The 20,111-nt window shown below is 43.8% G+C and overlaps 1 long non-coding RNA gene across 1 annotated transcript in view; it reads left to right on the forward strand.

Annotated features, from left to right (window-relative positions):
• Positions 1 to 267: 267 nt before the first annotated feature.
• LOC307181316 overlaps positions 268 to 20,111 on the forward strand; it is a 187,971-nt gene continuing 168,127 nt past the window's right edge. The window contains exon 1 of the long non-coding RNA XR_013826438.1: positions 268 to 335. This is a non-coding gene — a long non-coding RNA (uncharacterized lncRNA). The remainder of the gene's footprint in view (positions 336 to 20,111) is intronic.

The following is a 20,111-nucleotide window of genomic DNA, read 5'->3' on the forward strand; positions in this document are numbered from 1 at the left end:
TCCATTTCGTTGAGCAAGGAGTAACTCTTGTCTATTCTATATTTGGCTTAAGGAACTTTATCTGTGCTCATTTCAATCTCTGGTTTTATGCAGCACCCCAACTCACCTTTCCCCTTAAGCAAGCATAAGTTGGTTTTCTAAATTTGAGACCCTGTTCTGTTTTGGAATGCAGTTCCTGTGTAGCCAAGTTTACATTCCGTGTATTAGTGATATCTTATGATGTTTCTTTTTCTGTGTGACTTATTTCAGTTAGAATCATCGTACCTGAATCCACTCATTATGCTGCTACGAGCCTGATGACATAGATTTCATTGCTGAGTGATACTGCATTGTACGTAAGTACCACAAATTCTTTATCCATTTTTCACTTTCTGCGATGTTGAACTTGTACTGTAAACGAGGTTCTTGTAAACAGAGGCGTCCCAAACTTTGGGGTGGCTGTGTCTTTTTGATTTTAATTTCCCTAAGCTATAGGACCATAAGTGGCAGTGCCCTAGGCTCTGTTGCTTTGTTTTTTAGATGTTTCAGGAAACACCATACACTTCTCCCGAGTGTCTGTTGGCAATTTACATCCCGCCCATTAACATAACAAGGTTCCCAGTTCTCCATGGCCTGTCCTGCCTTTCTGGATTTTACACTTTTTTCAGATGGCCCTTTTGACCGGGGGGAAGTGAGACTTCATTGTAGTGCAGATTTCCTTTGCAAGCTTGCTTGGTTGGCCAAAAAGGGTGTATGCGTTTTTTCCTGAATATATTCAGGAAAAAACGCATACGCCCTTTTTGGCCAAGTGCATCACTGTGGACGTTCTGCCTCTTTTCCTATGCTTTCAATGCAATTCCAGTCTACCTCCTGAAATCGGTTTCCTGCAATTCTGCCCCGCTTTCAAGTCCTCTTGGCAGCCTTACTTCAGTCTATTTTTGGACGATAGCTGTCATTTATAACTCTGCAGGTTTGTGAATTACAGTGCCCCTGAGCTCCTTTCTTCAACTCGCTTTCTTGTGACCTGGCCGCAACACCGCAGGATGGCTTCAGGCCCTAATCTGGTTCCGGCACGGCACGCTGAGCCTTTGGTTATTTCCTCTTCCTGGTGGGAAATGAGAGTTAAATTTGCCCGTCCAGACACCTCCAGCTAGCCTCTCATTGGTTCTCGCTATTCCTGTTCATCTTCCGCAGAAATTGCAAACTGGGCCAAACAGGAGGTTAAAGGGACTGACTCTCCAAGTGGGGAGAGTGTTAGTAAAGCGTCTGGAATGTTGCACCCGAGTACCAGGGGAGGAAAACTGAGACATATTTGAACACGTCTCCCGTTCACATGGTTGATCATACTTGGGTTCCACATGCATGTTTTAGCTGAAGGAAGAATATCTTAAACCTGGAAAGTTAAGACCCGTGTAATGGGTACCATGCAATATGACTTCAAAGGGTCTTCATTTGCTCACCGAACCTCTCCAATCCTATCACTGCTGCGTTTATGCCCCTGTACACATGCTTGATTCTCTTTCGGAGACATAGCAATCCATAGGTTTTAAGATACTTACAAGTCAGGTACATTCTTAGGCGTTTAATATGCGGTGTTGAGTCCATTTCGTTGAGCAAGGAGTAGCTCTTGTCTATTCCATATTTGGCTTAAGGAACTTTATCTGTGCTCATTTCAATCTCTGGTTTTATGCAGCACCCCAACTCACCTTTACCCTTAAGCAAGCATAAGTTGGTTTTCTAAATTTGAGACCCTGTTCAGTTCTGTAATTCAGTTCCTGTGTAGCCAAGTTTACATTCCGTGTATTACTGATATCTTATGATGTTTCTTTTTCTGTGTGACTTACTTCAGTTAGAATCATCATACCTGAATCCACTCATTGTGCTGCTAAGGGCCTGATGACACAGATTTCATTGCTGAGTGATATTGCTTTGTAAGTAAATACCACAACTTCTTTATCCATTTTTCACTTTCTGCGATGTTGAACTTGTACTGTAACCGAGGTTCTTGTAAACAGAGCCGTTCCAAACTTTGGGGTGGCTGTGTCTTTTTGATTTTAATTTCCCTAAGCTATAGGACCATAAGTGGAAGTGCCCTAGGTTCTGTTGCTTTGTTTTTTAGATGTTTCAGGAAACACCATACACTTCTCCCTAGTGTCTGTTGGCAATTTACATCCCACCCATCAGCATAACAAGGCTCCCAGTTCTCCATGGCCTGTCCTGCCTTTCTGGATTTTACACTTTTTTCAGATGGCCCTTTTGACCGGGGGGAAGTGAGACTTCATTGTAGTGCAGATTTCCTTTGCAAGCTTGCTTGGTTGGCCAAAAAGGGCGTATGCGTTTTTTCCTGAATATATTCAGGAAAAAACGCATACGCCCTTTTTGGCCAAGTGCATCATTGTGGACGTTCTGCCTCTTTTCCTATGCTTTCAATGCAATTCCAGTCTACCTCCTGAAATCGGTTTCCTGCAATTCTGCCCCGCTTTCAAGTCCTCTTGGCAGCCTTACTTCAGTCTATTTTTGGACGATAGCTGTCATTTATAACTCTGCAGGTTTGTGAATTACAGTGCCCCTGAGCTCCTTTCTTCAACTCGCTTTCTTGTGACCTGGCCGCAACACCGCAGGATGGCTTCAGGCCCTAATCTGGTTCCGGTACGGCACGCTGAGCCTTTGGTTATTTCCTCTTCCTGGTGGGAAATGAGAGTTAAATTTGCCCGTCCAGACACCTCCAGCTAGCCTCTCATTGGTTCTCGCTATTCCTGTTCATCTTCCGCAGAAATTGCAAACTGGGCCAAACAGGAGGTTAAAGGCGCTGACTCTCCAAGTGGGGAGAGTGTTAGTAAAGCGTCTGGAATGTTGCACCCGAGTACCAGGGGAGGAAAACTGAGACATATTTGAACACGTCTCCCGTTCACATGGTTGATCATACTTGGGTTCCACATGCATGTTTTAGCTGAAGGAACAATACCTTAAACCTGGAGAGTTGAGACCCGTGTAATGGGTACCATGCAATATGACTTCAAAGGGTCTTCATTTGCTCACCGAACCTCTCCAATCCTATCACTGCTGTGTTTATGCCCCTGTACACATGCTTGATTCTCTTTCGGAGACATAGCAATCCATAGGTTTTACGATAATTACTAGTCAGGTACATTCTTAGGCGTTTAATATGCGGTGTTGAGTCCATTTCGTTGAGCAAGGAGTAGCTCTTGTCTATTCCATATTTGACTTAAGGAACTTTATCTGTGCTCATTTCAATCTCTGGTTTTATGCAGCACCCCAACTCACCTTTACCCTTAAGCAAGCATAAGTTGGTTTTCTAAATTTGAGACCCTGTTCTGTTCTGTAATTCAGTTCCTGTGTAGCCAAGTTTACATTCCGTGTATTACTGATATCTTATGATGTTTCTTTTTCTGTGTGACTTATTTCAGTTAGAATCATCATACCTGAATCCACTCATTGTGATGCTAAGGGCCTGATGACATAGATTTCATTGCTGAGTGATATTGCTTTGTAAGTAAATACCACAACTTCTTTATCCATTTTTCACTTTCTGCGATGTTGAACTTGTACTGTAAACGAGGTTCTTGTAAACAGAGGCGTCCCAAACTTTGGGGTGGCTGTGTCTTTTTGATTTTAATTTCCCTAAGCTATAGGACCATAAGTGGCAGTGCCCTAGGCTCTGTTGCTTTGTTTTTTAGATGTTTCAGGAAACACCATACACTTCTCCCGAGTGTCTGTTGGCAATTTACATCCCGCCCATCAGCATAACAAGGCTCCCAGTTCTCCATGGCCTGTCCTGCCTTTCTGGATTTTACACTTTTTTCAGATGGCCCTTTTGACCGGGGGGAAGTGAGACTTCATTGTAGTGCAGATTTCCTTTGCAAGCTTGCTTGGTTGGCCAAAAAGGGCGTATGCGTTTTTTCCTGAATATATTCAGGAAAAAACGCATACGCCCTTTTTGGCCAAGTGCATCATTGTGGACGTTCTGCCTCTTTTCCTATGCTTTCAATGCAATTCCAGTCTACCTCCTGAAATCGGTTTCCTGCAATTCTGCCCCGCTTTCAAGTCCTCTTGGCAGCCTTACTTCAGTCTATTTTTGGACGATAGCTGTCATTTATAACTCTGCAGGTTTGTGAATTACAGTGCCCCTGAGCTCCATTCTTCAACTCGCTTTCTTGTGACCTGGCCGCAACACCGCAGGATGGCTTCAGGCCCTAATCTGGTTCCGGCACGGCACGCTGAGCCTTTGGTTATTTCCTCTTCCTGGTGGGAAATGAGAGTTAAATTTGCCCGTCCAGACACCTCCAGCTAGTCTCTCATTGGTTCTCGCTATTCCTGTTCATCTTCCGCAGAAATTGCAAACTGGGCCAAACAGGAGGTTAAAGGGACTGACTCTCCAAGTGGGGAGAGTGTTAGTAAAGCGTCTGGAATGTTTCACCCGAGTACCAGGGGAGGAAAACTGAGACATATTTGAACACGTCTCCCGTTCACATGGTTGATCATACTTGGGTTCCACATGCATGTTTTAGCTGAAGGAAGAATATCTTAAACCTGGAAAGTTAAGACCCGTGTAATGGGTACCATGCAATATGACTTCAAAGGGTCTTCATTTGCTCACCGAACCTCTCCAATCCTATCACTGCTGCGTTTATGCCCCTGTACACATGCTTGATTCTCTTTCGGAGACATAGCAATCCATAGGTTTTCCGATACTTACTAGTCAGGTACATTCTTAGGCGTTTAATATGCGGTGTTGAGTACATTTCGTTGAGCAAGGAGTAGCTCTTGTCTATTCCATATTTGACTTAAGGAACTTTATCTGTGCTCATTTCAATCTCTGGTTTTATGCAGCACCCCAACTCACCTTTACCCTTAAGCAAGCATAAGTTGGTTTTCTAAATTTGAGACCCTGTTCTGTTCTGTAATTCAGTTCCTGTGTAGCCAAGTTTACATTCCGTGTATTACTGATATCTTATGATGTTTCTTTTTCTGTGTGACTTATTTCAGTTAGAATCATCATACCTGAATCCACTCATTGTGATGCTAAGGGCCTGATGACATAGATTTCATTGCTGAGTGATATTGCTTTGTAAGTAAATACCACAACTTCTTTATCCATTTTTCACTTTCTGCGATGTTGAACTTGTACTGTAAACGAGGTTCTTGTAAACAGAGGCGTCCCAAACTTTGGGGTGGCTGTGTCTTTTTGATTTTAATTTCCCTAAGCTATAGGGCCATAAGTGGCAGTGCCCTAGGCTCTGTTGCTTTGTTTTTTAGATGTTTCAGGAAACACCATACACTTCTCCCGAGTGTCTGTTGGCAATTTACATCCCGCCCATCAGCATAACAAGGCTCCCAGTTCTCCATGGCCTGTCCTGCCTTTCTGGATTTTACACTTTTTTCAGATGGCCCTTTTGACCGCGGGGAAGTGAGACTTCATTGTAGTGCAGATTTCCTTTGCAAGCTTGCTTGGTTGGCCAAAAAGGGCGTATGCGTTTTTTCCTGAATATATTCAAGAAAAAACGCATACGCCCTTTTTGGCCAAGTGCATCATTGTGGACGTTCTGCCTCTTTTCCTATGCTTTCAATGCAATTCCAGTCTACCTCCTGAAATCGGTTTCCTGCAATTCTGCCCCGCTTTCAAGTCCTCTTGGCAGCCTTACTTCAGTCTATTTTTGGACGATAGCTGTCATTTATAACTCTGCAGGTTTGTGAATTACAGTGCCCCTGAGCTCCTTTCTTCAACTCGCTTTCTTGTGACCTGGCCGCAACACCGCAGGATGGCTTCAGGCCCTAATCTGGTTCCGGCACGGCACGCTGAGCCTTTGGTTATTTCCTCTTCCTGGTGGGAAATGAGAGTTAAATTTGCCCGTCCAGACACCTCCAGCTAGTCTCTCATTGGTTCTCGCTATTCCTGTTCATCTTCCGCAGAAATTGCAAACTGGGCCAAACAGGAGGTTAAAGGGACTGACTCTCCAAGTGGGGAGAGTGTTAGTAAAGCGTCTGGAATGTTTCACCCGAGTACCAGGGGAGGAAAACTGAGACATATTTGAACACATCTCCCGTTCACATGGTTGATCATACTTGGGTTCCACATGCATGTTTTAGCTGAAGGAAGAATATCTTAAACCTGGAAAGTTAAGACCCGTGTAATGGGTACCATGCAATATGACTTCAAAGGGTCTTCATTTGCTCACCGAACCTCTCCAATCCTATCACTGCTGCGTTTATGCCCCTGTACACATGCTTGATTCTCTTTCGGAGACATAGCAATCCATAGGTTTTCCGATACTTACTAGTCAGGTACATTCTTAGGCGTTTAATATGCGGTGTTGAGTACATTTCGTTGAGCAAGGAGTAGCTCTTGTCTATTCCATATTTGACTTAAGGAACTTTATCTGTGCTCATTTCAATCTCTGGTTTTATGCAGCACCCCAACTCACCTTTACCCTTAAGCAAGCATAAGTTGGTTTTCTAAATTTGAGACCCTGTTCTGTTCTGTAATTCAGTTCCTGTGTAGCCAAGTTTACATTCCGTGTATTACTGATATCTTATGATGTTTCTTTTTCTGTGTGACTTACTTCAGTTAGAATCATCATACCTGAATCCACTCATTGTGCTGCTAAGGGCCTGATGACACAGATTTCATTGCTGAGTGATATTGCTTTGTAAGTAAATACCACAACTTCTTTATCCATTTTTCACTTTCTGCGATGTTGAACTTGTACTTTAAACGAGGTTCTTGTAAACAGAGCCGTTCCAAACTTTGAGGTGGCTGTGTCTTTTTGATTTTAATTTCCCTAAGCTATAGGACCATAAGTGGAAGTGCCCTAGGTTCTGTTGCTTTGTTTTTTAGATGTTTCAGGAAACACCATACACTTTTCCCGAATGGTTGTTGGCAATTTACATTCCGCCCATCAGCATAACAAGGCTCCCAGTTCTCCATGACCTGTCCTGCCTTTCTGGATTTTACACTTTTTTCAGATGGCCCTTTTGACCGCGGGGAAGTGAGACTTCATTGTAGTGCAGATTTCCTTTGCAAGCTTGCTTGGTTGGCCAAAAAGGGCGTATGCGTTTTTTCCTGAATATATTCAAGAAAAAACGCATACGCCCTTTTTGGCCAAGTGCATCATTGTGGACGTTCTGCCTCTTTTCCTATGCTTTCAATGCAATTCCAGTCTACCTCCTGAAATCGGTTTCCTGCAATTCTGCCCCGCTTTCAAGTCCTCTTGGCAGCCTTACTTCAGTCTATTTTTGGACGATAGCTGTCATTTATAACTCTGCAGGTTTGTGAATTACAGTGCCCCTGAGCTCCTTTCTTCAACTCGCTTTCTTGTGACCTGGCCGCAACACCGCAGGATGGCTTCAGGCCCTAATCTGGTTCCGGCACGGCACGCTGAGCCTTTGGTTATTTCCTCTTCCTGGTGGGAAATGAGAGTTAAATTTGCCCGTCCAGACACCTCCAGCTAGTCTCTCATTGGTTCTCGCTATTCCTGTTCATCTTCCGCAGAAATTGCAAACTGGGCCAAACAGGAGGTTAAAGGGACTGACTCTCCAAGTGGGGAGAGTGTTAGTAAAGCGTCTGGAATGTTTCACCCGAGTACCAGGGGAGGAAAACTGAGACATATTTGAACACGTCTCCCGTTCACATGGTTGATCATACTTGGGTTCCACATGCATGTTTTAGCTGAAGGAAGAATATCTTAAACCTGGAAAGTTAAGACCCGTGTAATGGGTACCATGCAATATGACTTCAAAGGGTCTTCATTTGCTCACCGAACCTCTCCAATCCTATCACTGCTGCGTTTATGCCCCTGTACACATGCTTGATTCTCTTTCGGAGACATAGCAATCCATAGGTTTTCCGATACTTACTAGTCAGGTACATTCTTAGGCGTTTAATATGCGGTGTTGAGTACATTTCGTTGAGCAAGGAGTAGCTCTTGTCTATTCCATATTTGACTTAAGGAACTTTATCTGTGCTCATTTCAATCTCTGGTTTTATGCAGCACCCCAACTCACCTTTACCCTTAAGCAAGCATAAGTTGGTTTTCTAAATTTGAGACCCTGTTCTGTTCTGTAATTCAGTTCCTGTGTAGCCAAGTTTACATTCCGTGTATTACTGATATCTTATGATGTTTCTTTTTCTGTGTGACTTACTTCAGTTAGAATCATCATACCTGAATCCACTCATTGTGCTGCTAAGGGCCTGATGACACAGATTTCATTGCTGAGTGATATTGCTTTGTAAGTAAATACCACAACTTCTTTATCCATTTTTCACTTTCTGCGATGTTGAACTTGTACTTTAAACGAGGTTCTTGTAAACAGAGCCGTTCCAAACTTTGAGGTGGCTGTGTCTTTTTGATTTTAATTTCCCTAAGCTATAGGACCATAAGTGGAAGTGCCCTAGGTTCTGTTGCTTTGTTTTTTAGATGTTTCAGGAAACACCATACACTTTTCCCGAATGGTTGTTGGCAATTTACATTCCGCCCATCAGCATAACAAGGCTCCCAGTTCTCCATGACCTGTCCTGCCTTTCTGGATTTTACACTTTTTTCAGATGGCCCTTTTGACCGGGGGGAAGTGAGACTTCATTGTAGTGCAGATTTCCTTTGCAAGCTTGCTTGGTTGGCCAAAAAGGGCGTATGCGTTTTTTCCTGAATATATTCAGGAAAAAACACATACGCCCTTTTTGGCCAAGTGCATCATTGTGGACGTTCTGCCTCTTTTCCTATGCTTTCAATGCAATTCCAGTCTACCTCCTGAAATCGGTTTCCTGCAATTCTGCCCCACTTTCAAGTCCTCTTGGCAGCCTTACTTCAGTCTATTTTTGGACGATAGCTGTCATTTATAACTCTGCAGGTTTGTGAATTACAGTGCCCCTGAGCTCCTTTCTTCAACTCGCTTTCTTGTGACCTGGCCGCAACACCGCAGGATGGCTTCAGGCCCTAATCTGGTTCCGGTACGGCACGCTGAGCCTTTGGTTATTTCCTCCTCCTGGTGGGAAATGAGAGTTAAATTTGCCCGTCCAGACACCTCCAGCTAGCCTCTCATTGGTTCTCGCTATTCCTGTTCATCTTCCGCAGAAATTGCAAACTGGGCCAAACAGGAGGTTAAAGGCGCTGACTCTCCAAGTGGGGAGAGTGTTAGTAAAGCATCTGGAATGTTGCACCCGAGTACCAGGGGAGGAAAACTGAGACATATTTGAACACGTCTCCCGATCACATGGTTGATCATACTCTAGGTTCCACATGCATGTTTTAGCTGAAGGAAGAATACCTTAAACCTGGGTAGTTGAAACCCGTGGAATGGGTACCATGCAATATGACTTCAAAGGGTCTTCATTTGCTCACCGAACCTCTCCAATCCTATCACTGCTGTGTTTATGCCCCTGTACACATGCTTGATTCTCTTTCGGAGACATAGCAATCCATAGGTTTTACGATAATTACTAGTCAGGTACATTCTTAGGCGTTTAATATGGGGTGTTGAGTCCATTTCGTTGAGCAAGGAGTAGCTCTTGTCTATTCCATATTTGACTTAAGGAACTTTATCTGTGCTCATTTCAATCTCTGGTTTTATGCAGCACCCCAACTCACCTTTACCCTTAAGCAAGCATAAGTTGGTTTTCTAAATTTGAGACCCTGTTCAGTTCTGTAATTCAGTTCCTGTGTAGCCAAGTTTACATTCCGTGTATTACTGATATCTTATGATGTTTCTTTTTCTGTGTGACTTACTTCAGTTAGAATCATCATACCTGAATCCACTCATTGTGCTGCTAAGGGCCTGATGACACAGATTTCATTGCTGAGTGATATTGCTTTGTAAGTAAATACCACAACTTCTTTATCCATTTTTCACTTTCTGCGATGTTGAACTTGTACTGTAACCGAGGTTCTTGTAAACAGAGCCGTTCCAAACTTTGGGGTGGCTGTGTCTTTTTGATTTTAATTTCCCTAAGCTATAGGACCATAAGTGGAAGTGCCCTAGGTTCTGTTGCTTTGTTTTTTAGATGTTTCAGGAAACACCATACACTTCTCCCTAGTGTCTGTTGGCAATTTACATCCCACCCATCAGCATAACAAGGCTCCCAGTTCTCCATGGCCTGTCCTGCCTTTCTGGATTTTACACTTTTTTCAGATGGCCCTTTTGACCGGGGGGAAGTGAGACTTCATTGTAGTGCAGATTTCCTTTGCAAGCTTGCTTGGTTGGCCAAAAAGGGCGTATGCGTTTTTTCCTGAATATATTCAGGAAAAAACGCATACGCCCTTTTTGGCCAAGTGCATCATTGTGGACGTTCTGCCTCTTTTCCTATGCTTTCAATGCAATTCCAGTCTACCTCCTGAAATCGGTTTCCTGCAATTCTGCCCCGCTTTCAAGTCCTCTTGGCAGCCTTACTTCAGTCTATTTTTGGACGATAGCTGTCATTTATAACTCTGCAGGTTTGTGAATTACAGTGCCCCTGAGCTCCTTTCTTCAACTCGCTTTCTTGTGACCTGGCCGCAACACCGCAGGATGGCTTCAGGCCCTAATCTGGTTCCGGTACGGCACGCTGAGCCTTTGGTTATTTCCTCTTCCTGGTGGGAAATGAGAGTTAAATTTGCCCGTCCAGACACCTCCAGCTAGCCTCTCATTGGTTCTCGCTATTCCTGTTCATCTTCCGCAGAAATTGCAAACTGGGCCAAACAGGAGGTTAAAGGCGCTGACTCTCCAAGTGGGGAGAGTGTTAGTAAAGCGTCTGGAATGTTGCACCCGAGTACCAGGGGAGGAAAACTGAGACATATTTGAACACGTCTCCCGTTCACATGGTTGATCATACTTGGGTTCCACATGCATGTTTTAGCTGAAGGAAGAATACCTTAAACCTGGAGAGTTGAGACCCGTGTAATGGGTACCATGCAATATGACTTCAAAGGGTCTTCATTTGCTCACCGAACCTCTCCAATCCTATCACTGCTGCGTTTATGCCCCTGTACACATGCTTGATTCTCTTTCGGAGACTTAGCAATCCATAGGTTTTCCGATACTTACTAGTCAGGTACATTCTTAGGCGTTTAATATGCGGTGTTGAGTCCATTTCGTTGAGCAAGGAGTAGCTCTTGTCTATTCCATATTTGACTTAAGGAACTTTATCTGTGCTCATTTCAATCTCTGGTTTTATGCAGCACCCCAACTCACCTTTACCCTTAAGCAAGCATAAGTTGGTTTTCTAAATTTGAGACCCTGTTCTGTTCTGTAATTCAGTTCCTGTGTAGCCAAGTTTACATTCCGTGTATTACTGATATCTTATGATGTTTCTTTTTCTGTGTGACTTATTTCAGTTAGAATCATCATACCTGAATCCACTCATTGTGATGCTAAGGGCCTGATGACATAGATTTCATTGCTGAGTGATATTGCTTTGTAAGTAAATACCACAACTTCTTTATCCATTTTTCACTTTCTGCGATGTTGAACTTGTACTGTAACCGAGGTTCTTGTAAACAGAGCCGTTCCAAACTTTGGGGTGGCTGTGTCTTTTTGATTTTAATTTCCCTAAGCTATAGGACCATAAGTGGAAGTGCCCTAGGTTCTGTTGCTTTGTTTTTTAGATGTTTCAGGAAACACCATACACTTCTCCCTAGTGTCTGTTGGCAATTTACATCCCACCCATCAGCATAACAAGGCTCCCAGTTCTCCATGGCCTGTCCTGCCTTTCTGGATTTTACACTTTTTTCAGATGGCCCTTTTGACCGGGGGGAAGTGAGACTTCATTGTAGTGCAGATTTCCTTTGCAAGCTTGCTTGGTTGGCCAAAAAGGGCGTATGCGTTTTTTCCTGAATATATTCAGGAAAAAACGCATACGCCCTTTTTGGCCAAGTGCATCATTGTGGACGTTCTGCCTCTTTTCCTATGCTTTCAATGCAATTCCAGTCTACCTCCTGAAATCGGTTTCCTGCAATTCTGCCCCGCTTTCAAGTCCTCTTGGCAGCCTTACTTCAGTCTATTTTTGGACGATAGCTGTCATTTATAACTCTGCAGGTTTGTGAATTACAGTGCCCCTGAGCTCCTTTCTTCAACTCGCTTTCTTGTGACCTGGCCGCAACACCGCAGGATGGCTTCAGGCCCTAATCTGGTTCCGGTACGGCACGCTGAGCCTTTGGTTATTTCCTCTTCCTGGTGGGAAATGAGAGTTAAATTTGCCCGTCCAGACACCTCCAGCTAGTCTCTCATTGGTTCTCGCTATTCCTGTTCATCTTCCGCCGAAATTGCAAACTGGGCCAAACAGGAGGTTAAAGGCGCTGACTCTCCAAGTGGGGAGAGTGTTAGTAAAGCGTCTGGAATGTTGCACCCGAGTACCAGGGGAGGAAAACTGAGACATATTTGAACACGTCTCCCGTTCACATGGTTGATCATACTTGGGTTCCACATGCATGTTTTAGCTGAAGGAAGAATATCTTAAACCTGGAAAGTTAAGACCCGTGTAATGGGTACCATGCAATATGACTTCAAAGGGTCTTCATTTGCTCACCGAACCTCTCCAATCCTATCACTGCTGCGTTTATGCCCCTGTACACATGCTTGATTCTCTTTCGGAGACATAGCAATCCATAGGTTTTCCGATACTTACTAGTCAGGTACATTCTTAGGCGTTTAATATGCGGTGTTGAGTCCATTTCATTGAGCAAGGAGTAGCTCTTGTCTATTCCATATTTGACTTAAGGAACTTTATCTGTGCTCATTTCAATCTCTGGTTTTATGCAGCACCCCAACTCACCTTTACCCTTAAGCAAGCATAAGTTGGTTTTCTAAATTTGAGACCCTGTTCTGTTCTGTAATTCAGTTCCTGTGTAGCCAAGTTTACATTCCGTGTATTACTGATATCTTATGATGTTTCTTTTTCTGTGTGACTTACTTCAGTTAGAATCATCATACCTGAATCCACTCATTGTGCTGCTAAGGGCCTGATGACACAGATTTCATTGCTGAGTGATATTGCTTTGTAAGTAAATACCACAACTTCTTTATCCATTTTTCACTTTCTGCGATGTTGAACTTGTACTTTAAACGAGGTTCTTGTAAACAGAGCCGTTCCAAACTTTGAGGTGGCTGTGTCTTTTTGATTTTAATTTCCCTAAGCTATAGGACCATAAGTGGAAGTGCCCTAGGTTCTGTTGCTTTGTTTTTTAGATGTTTCAGGAAACACCATACACTTCTCCCGAATGGTTGTTGGCAATTTACATCCCGCCCATCAGCATAACAAGGCTCCCAGTTCTCCATGACCTGTCCTGCCTTTCTGGATTTTACACTTTTTTCAGATGGCCCTTTTGACCGGGGGGAAGTGAGACTTCATTGTAGTGCAGATTTCCTTTGCAAGCTTGCTTGGTTGGCCAAAAAGGGCGTATGCGTTTTTTCCTGAATATATTCAGGAAAAAACGCATACGCCCTTTTTGGCCAAGTGCATCATTGTGGACGTTCTGCCTCTTTTCCTATGCTTTCAATGCAATTCCAGTCTACCTCCTGAAATCGGTTTCCTGCAATTCTGCCCCACTTTCAAGTCCTCTTGGCAGCCTTACTTCAGTCTATTTTTGGACGATAGCTGTCATTTATAACTCTGCAGGTTTGTGAATTACAGTGCCCCTGAGCTCCTTTCTTCAACTCGCTTTCTTGTGACCTGGCCGCAACACCGCAGGATGGCTTCAGGCCCTAATCTGGTTCCGGTACGGCACGCTGAGCCTTTGGTTATTTCCTCCTCCTGGTGGGAAATGAGAGTTAAATTTGCCCGTCCAGACACCTCCAGCTAGCCTCTCATTGGTTCTCGCTATTCCTGTTCATCTTCCGCAGAAATTGCAAACTGGGCCAAACAGGAGGTTAAAGGCGCTGACTCTCCAAGTGGGGAGAGTGTTAGTAAAGCGTCTGGAATGTTGCACCCGAGTACCAGGGGAGGAAAACTGAGACATATTTGAACACGTCTCCCGTTCACATGGTTGATCATACTTGGGTTCCACATGCATGTTTTAGCTGAAGGAAGAATACCTTAAACCTGGAGAGTTGAGACCCGTGTAATGGGTACCATGCAATATGACTTCAAAGGGTCTTCATTTGCTCACCGAACCTCTCCAATCCTATCACTGCTGCGTTTATGCCCCTGTACACATGCTTGATTCTCTTTCGGAGACATAGCAATCCATAGGTTTTACGATAATTACTAGTCAGGTACATTCTTAGGCGTTTAATATGCGGTGTTGAGTCCATTTCGTTGAGCAAGGAGTAGCTCTTGTCTATTCCATATTTGACTTAAGGAACTTTATCTGTGCTCATTTCAATCTCTGGTTTTATGCAGCACCCCAACTCACCTTTACCCTTAAGCAAGCATAAGTTGGTTTTCTAAATTTGAGACCCTGTTCTGTTCTGTAATTCAGTTCCTGTGTAGCCAAGTTTACATTCCGTGTATTACTGATATCTTATGATGTTTCTTTTTCTGTGTGACTTATTTCAGTTAGAATCATCATACCTGAATCCACTCATTGTGATGCTAAGGGCCTGATGACATAGATTTCATTGCTGAGTGATATTGCTTTGTAAGTAAATACCACAACTTCTTTATCCATTTTTCACTTTCTGCGATGTTGAACTTGTACTGTAAACGAGGTTCTTGTAAACAGAGGCGTCCCAAACTTTGGGGTGGCTGTGTCTTTTTGATTTTAATTTCCCTAAGCTATAGGACCATAAGTGGCAGTGCCCTAGGCTCTGTTGCTTTGTTTTTTAGATGTTTCAGGAAACACCATACACTTCTCCCGAGTGTCTGTTGGCAATTTACATCCCGCCCATCAGCATAACAAGGCTCCCAGTTCTCCATGGCCTGTCCTGCCTTTCTGGATTTTACACTTTTTTCAGATGGCCCTTTTGACCGCGGGGAAGTGAGACTTCATTGTAGTGCAGATTTCCTTTGCAAGCTTGCTTGGTTGGCCAAAAAGGGCGTATGCGTTTTTTCCTGAATATATTCAGGAAAAAACGCATACGCCCTTTTTGGCCAAGTGCATCATTGTGGACCTTCTGCCTCTTTTCCTATGCTTTCAATGCAATTCCAGTCTACCTCCTGAAATCGGTTTCCTGCAATTCTGCCCCGCTTTCAAGTCCTCTTGGCAGTCTTACTTCAGTCTATTTTTGGACGATAGCTGTCATTTATAACTCTGCAGGTTTGTGAATTACAGTGCCCCTGAGCTCCTTTCTTCAACTCGCTTTCTTGTGACCTGGCCGCAACACCGCAGGATGGCTTCAGGCCCTAATCTGGTTCCGGCACGGCACGCTGAGCCTTTGGTTATTTCCTCTTTCTGGTGGGAAATGAGAGTTAAATTTGCCCGTCCAGACACCTCCAGCTAGTCTCTCATTGGTTCTCGCTATTCCTGTTCATCTTCCGCAGAAATTGCAAACTGGGCCAAACAGGAGGTTAAAGGGACTGACTCTCCAAGTGGGGAGAGTGTTAGTAAAGCGTCTGGAATGTTTCACCCGAGTACCAGGGGAGGAAAACTGAGACATATTTGAACACGTCTCCCGTTCACATGGTTGATCATACTTGGGTTCCACATGCATGTTTTAGCTGAAGGAAGAATATCTTAAACCTGGAAAGTTAAGACCCGTGTAATGGGTACCATGCAATATGACTTCAAAGGGTCTTCATTTGCTCACCGAACCTCTCCAATCCTATCACTGCTGCGTTTATGCCCCTGTACACATGCTTGATTCTCTTTCGGAGACATAGCAATCCAAAGGTTTTCCGATACTTACTAGTCAGGTACATTCTTAGGCGTTTAATATGCGGTGTTGAGTCCATTTCGTTGAGCAAGGAGTAGCTCTTGTCTATTCCATATTTGACTTAAGGAACTTTATCTGTGCTCATTTCAATCTCTGGTTTTATGCAGCACCCCAACTCACCTTTACCCTTAAGCAAGCATAAGTTGGTTTTCTAAATTTGAGACCCTGTTCTGTTCTGTAATTCAGTTCCTGTGTAGCCAAGTTTACATTCCGTGTATTACTGATATCTTATGATGTTTCTTTTTCTGTGTGACTTACTTCAGTTAGAATCATCATACCTGAATCCACTCATTGTGCTGCTAAGGGCCTGATGACACAGATTTCATTGCTGAGTGATATTGCTTTGTAAGTAAATACCACAACTTCTTTATCCATTTTTCACTTTCTGCGATGTTGAACTTGTACTTTAAACGAGGTTCTTGTAAACAGAGCCGTTCCAAACTTTGAGGTGGCTGTGTCTTTTTGATTTTAATTTCCCTAAGCTATAGGACCATAAGTGGAAGTGCCCTAGGTTCTGTTGCTTTGTTTTTTAGATGTTTCAGGAAACACCATACACTTCTCCCGAATGGTTGTTGGCAATTTACATCCCGCCCATCAGCATAACAAGGCTCCCAGTTCTCCATGACCTGTCCTGCCTTTCTGGATTTTACACTTTTTTCAGATGGCCCTTTTGACCGGGGGGAAGTGAGACTTCATTGTAGTGCAGATTTCCTTTGCAAGCTTGCTTGGTTGGCCAAAAAGGGCGTATGCGTTTTTTCCTGAATATATTCAGGAAAAAACGCATACGCCCTTTTTGGCCAAGTGCATCATTGTGGACGTTCTGCCTCTTTTCCTATGCTTTCAATGCAATTCCAGTCTACCTCCTGAAATCGGTTTCCTGCAATTCTGCCCCACTTTCAAGTCCTCTTGGCAGCCTTACTTCAGTCTATTTTTGGACGATAGCTGTCATTTATAACTCTGCAGGTTTGTGAATTACAGTGCCCCTGAGCTCCTTTCTTCAACTCGCTTTCTTGTGACCTGGCCGCAACACCGCAGGATGGCTTCAGGCCCTAATCTGGTTCCGGTACGGCACGCTGAGCCTTTGGTTATTTCCTCCTCCTGGTGGGAAATGAGAGTTAAATTTGCCCGTCCAGACACCTCCAGCTAGCCTCTCATTGGTTCTCGCTATTCCTGTTCATCTTCCGCAGAAATTGCAAACTGGGCCAAACAGGAGGTTAAAGGCGCTGACTCTCCAAGTGGGGAGAGTGTTAGTAAAGCATCTGGAATGTTGCACCCGAGTACCAGGGGAGGAAAACTGAGACATATTTGAACACGTCTCCCGTTCACATGGTTGATCATACTTGGGTTCCACATGCATGTTTTAGCTGAAGGAAGAATACCTTAAACCTGGAGAGTTGAGACCCGTGTAATGGGTACCATGCAATATGACTTCAAAGGGTCTTCATTTGCTCACCGAACCTCTCCAATCCTATCACTGCTGCGTTTATGCCCCTGTACACATGCTTGATTCTCTTTCGGAGACATAGCAATCCATAGGTTTTCCGATACTTACTAGTCAGGTACATTCTTAGGCGTTTAATATGCGGTGTTGAGTCCATTTCGTTGAGCAAGGAGTAGCTCTTGTCTATTCCATATTTGACTTAAGGAACTTTATCTGTGCTCATTTCAATCTCTGGTTTTATGCAGCACCCCAACTCACCTTTACCCTTAAGCAAGCATAAGTTGGTTTTCTAAATTTGAGACCCTGTTCTGTTCTGTAATTCAGTTCCTGTGTAGCCAAGTTTACATTCCGTGTATTACTGATATCTTATGATGTTTCTTTTTCTGTGTGACTTATTTCAGTTAGAATCATCATACCTGAATCCACTCATTGTGATGCTAAGGGCCTGATGACATAGATTTCATTGCTGAGTGATATTGCTTTGTAAGTAAATACCACAACTTCTTTATCCATTTTTCACTTTCTGCGATGTTGAACTTGTACTGTAAACGAGGTTCTTGTAAACAGAGGCGTCCCAAACTTTGGGGTGGCTGTGTCTTTTTGATTTTAATTTCCCTAAGCTATAGGACCATAAGTGGCAGTGCCCTAGGCTCTGTTGCTTTGTTTTTTAGATGTTTCAGGAAACACCATACACTTCTCCCGAGTGTCTGTTGGCAATTTACATCCCGCCCATCAGCATAACAAGGCTCCCAGTTCTCCATGGCCTGTCCTGCCTTTCTGGATTTTACACTTTTTTCAGATGGCCCTTTTGACCGCGGGGAAGTGAGACTTCATTGTAGTGCAGATTTCCTTTGCAAGCTTGCTTGGTTGGCCAAAAAGGGCGTATGCGTTTTTTCCTGAATATATTCAGGAAAAAACGCATACGCCCTTTTTGGCCAAGTGCATCATTGTGGACGTTCTGCCTCTTTTCCTATGCTTTCAATGCAATTCCAGTCTACCTCCTGAAATCGGTTTCCTGCAATTCTGCCCCGCTTTCAAGTCCTCTTGGCAGCCTTACTTCAGTCTATTTTTGGACGATAGCTGTCATTTATAACTCTGCAGGTTTGTGAATTACAGTGCCCCTGAGCTCCTTTCTTCAACTCGCTTTCTTGTGACCTGGCCGCAACACCGCAGGATGGCTTCAGGCCCTAATCTGGTTCCGGTACGGCACGCTGAGCCTTTGGTTATTTCCTCCTCCTGGTGGGAAATGAGAGTTAAATTTGCCCGTCCAGACACCTCCAGCTAGCCTCTCATTGGTTCTCGCTATTCCTGTTCATCTTCCGCAGAAATTGCAAACTGGGCCAAACAGGAGGTTAAAGGCGCTGACTCTCCAAGTGGGGAGAGTGTTAGTAAAGCATCTGGAATGTTGCACCCGAGTACCAGGGGAGGAAAACTGAGACATATTTGAACACGTCTCCCGATCACATGGTTGATCATACTCTAGGTTCCACATGCATGTTTTAGCTGAAGGAAGAATACCTTAAACCTGGGTAGTTGAAACCCGTGGAATGGGTACCATGCAATATGACTTCAAAGGGTCTTCATTTGCTCACCGAACCTCTCCAATCCTATCACTGCTGTGTTTATGCCCCTGTACACATGCTTGATTCTCTTTCGGAGACATAGCAATCCATAGGTTTTACGATAATTACTAGTCAGGTACATTCTTAGGCGTTTAATATGCGGTGTTGAGTCCATTTCGTTGAGCAAGGAGTAGCTCTTGTCTATTCCATATTTGACTTAAGGAACTTTATCTGTGCTCATTTCAATCTCTGGTTTTATGCAGCACGCCAACTCACCTTTACCCTTAAGCAAGCATAAGTTGGTTTTCTAAATTTGAGACCCTGTTCTGTTCTGTAATTCAGTTCCTGTGTAGCCAAGTTTACATTCCGTGTATTACTGATATCTTATGATGTTTCTTTTTCTGTGTGACTTACTTCAGTTAGAATCATCATACCTGAATCCACTCATTGTGCTGCTAAGGGCCTGATGACACAGATTTCATTGCTGAGTGATATTGCTTTGTAAGTAAATACCACAACTTCTTTATCCATTTTTCACTTTCTGCGATGTTGAACTTGTACTTTAAACGAGGTTCTTGTAAACAGAGCCGTTCCAAACTTTGAGGTGGCTGTGTCTTTTTGATTTTAATTTCCCTAAGCTATAGGACCATAAGTGGCAGTGCCCTAGGCTCTGTTGCTTTGTTTTTTAGATGTTTCAGGAAACACCATACACTTCTCCCGAGTGTCTGTTGGCAATTTACATCCCGCCCATCAGCATAACAAGGCTCCCAGTTCTCCATGGCCTGTCCTGCCTTTCTGGATTTTACACTTTTTTCAGATGGCCCTTTTGACCGGGGGGAAGTGAGACTTCATTGTAGTGCAGATTTCCTTTGCAAGCTTGCTTGGTTGGCCAAAAAGGGCGTATGCGTTTTTTCCTGAATATATTCAGGAAAAAACGCATACGCCCTTTTTGGCCAAGTGCATCATTGTGGACGTTCTGCCTCTTTTCCTATGCTTTCAATGCAATTCCAGTCTACCTCCTGAAATCGGTTTCCTGCAATTCTGCCCCGCTTTCAAGTCCTCTTGGCAGCCTTACTTCAGTCTATTTTTGGACGATAGCTGTCATTTATAACTCTGCAGGTTTGTGAATTACAGTGCCCCTGAGCTCCTTTCTTCAACTCGCTTTCTTGTGACCTGGCCGCAACACCGCAGGATGGCTTCAGGCCCTAATCTGGTTCCGGCACGGCACGCTGAGCCTTTGGTTATTTCCTCTTCCTGGTGGGAAATGAGAGTTAAATTTGCCCGTCCAGACACCTCCAGCTAGTCTCTCATTGGTTCTCCCTATTCCTGTT

This window comes from Stenella coeruleoalba, assembly GCF_951394435.1.
Source record: "Stenella coeruleoalba genome assembly, contig: scaffold_49, whole genome shotgun sequence".
NCBI lineage: Eukaryota > Metazoa > Chordata > Mammalia > Artiodactyla > Delphinidae > Stenella > Stenella coeruleoalba.